The sequence below is a fragment of the Lactuca saligna genome, chromosome 9 (assembly GCF_052625555.1).
Source record: "Lactuca saligna cultivar CGN05327 chromosome 9, ASM5262555v1, whole genome shotgun sequence".
NCBI lineage: Eukaryota > Viridiplantae > Streptophyta > Magnoliopsida > Asterales > Asteraceae > Lactuca > Lactuca saligna.
The window spans coordinates 188,945,314-188,946,716 of record NC_136425.1 but is presented as its reverse complement, the minus strand read 5'-3'; the positions used below and the strand labels follow the sequence as shown (position 1 = coordinate 188,946,716).

The 1,403-nt window shown below is 37.8% G+C and overlaps 1 non-coding gene across 1 annotated transcript; it reads right to left on the bottom strand.

The window, feature by feature from the left end:
• Positions 1–947: 947 nt before the first annotated feature.
• On the bottom strand, positions 948–1,054 carry LOC145019089 (small nucleolar RNA R71). Its single transcript, XR_013667408.1, has one exon. It is a non-coding gene; the product is annotated as a small nucleolar RNA R71 (small nucleolar RNA).
• Positions 1,055–1,403: the final 349 nt, after the last annotated feature.

Below are 1,403 nucleotides of genomic sequence, written 5' to 3'. Positions count from 1 at the left end.
ACCAACATCAAGATTTTTGCGCCGTTGTCGGGGAACGGCTATTTTAGTTTTTAATTTAATTGTTTTAGGTTAATCGATCGTTTTGTGCCATTAAACCTGCAAAAAGTTAATTTTTTATCATTATATTTTTTTCTAAATAATTGAACTCATGATGTGAACTATTAAAGCTCAAGGCATGAACTCAGTTATTTCACATTTTTTCATTTTTGCTTACTGTATAGTTTATCTACTTCACCACAAGGTGGTATCTTTACCACGTCGTCTTAATCATTCGACATGAATTTTTAATTAGTTTTAGTTCGTTTTTACGTTTTTATTTTTGTTTTTGTTGAAGTAGTATATGACTTGTGGATCGAACACACCATTGACACCAACACTTGAAGATCTCGAGCCAGCTTTTCATAAAACGAAGGACCGGAACATAGGAGGATCAAGCAAAATTCCGAAAGAAGAGAGCAAAATCGAATTCATTGAGAAGACTCCAACCAAAAAGGAAACCTGTTACGAGCCCGAATTAGAAACCTACAAAAGTAGTGAACCCGAAAGCGAGCCAAAAGGCATCATGATAGACATTTCTGACATGACGATAGAGGCCTACAAGAAAAGAATATGAGAGGACACCGGTTCACGACTTGTGCAACCTGCAATTCCCGTTGCTGCTACCTTTAAGCCTAATGGGACATACCCTTATCGCACTAAAGGATATTCCATTTTCCAGAAAAGACCATGAAGATGCCTACAAGAACCTTGATGAAGTCAATGACATAGCCGACTATTTTAACATTCCTAGTGTTCCTCAAGACAATGTCTTGTCAAGAATGCTTTCGGTTACTTTTAAAGGAGAAACTAAAGATTGGTTAAAGGTACTTTCACCAGATTCAATTACTAGTTGGGCACAAATGTGTGAAGAATTCCTCCAACAATTTTGCCCAGCATCTAAAGTTTATAAACTCAAGAAAGCCATAGCTAACTTTGAGCAACAAGTGGGGGAGTCTTTATATGAGGCTTGGGAGCGATACAAAGGGTTAATAAGAAATTGTTCCCAAAATGATCTACACGAGCAACACGAAGTCTTGATCTTCTACGATGGGGGTGAACATCACGATAAGGCAAATCCTTGATTCTCAAGGACCTTTAACTAAGAAGAATCCCGCTGAAATTAAAGAATTAATCAAATAATTTTCAAAGCATTCACGGGAATATCACAACCCTTGTAATGATGGAGCTAGGGGGTGGGAATGGTGCTTCGGAAGATATGGTAGCGGTATTGGCAATGTTAAGTAGCATGGATATAAGAATGACCAATATGGACCAATCCATACACACAATACGTGTGGGTTGTGAAAATTGCAATGGTCCACATTTGACGAAAGATTGTCATTTGCACGAGAACAGGAATAGGA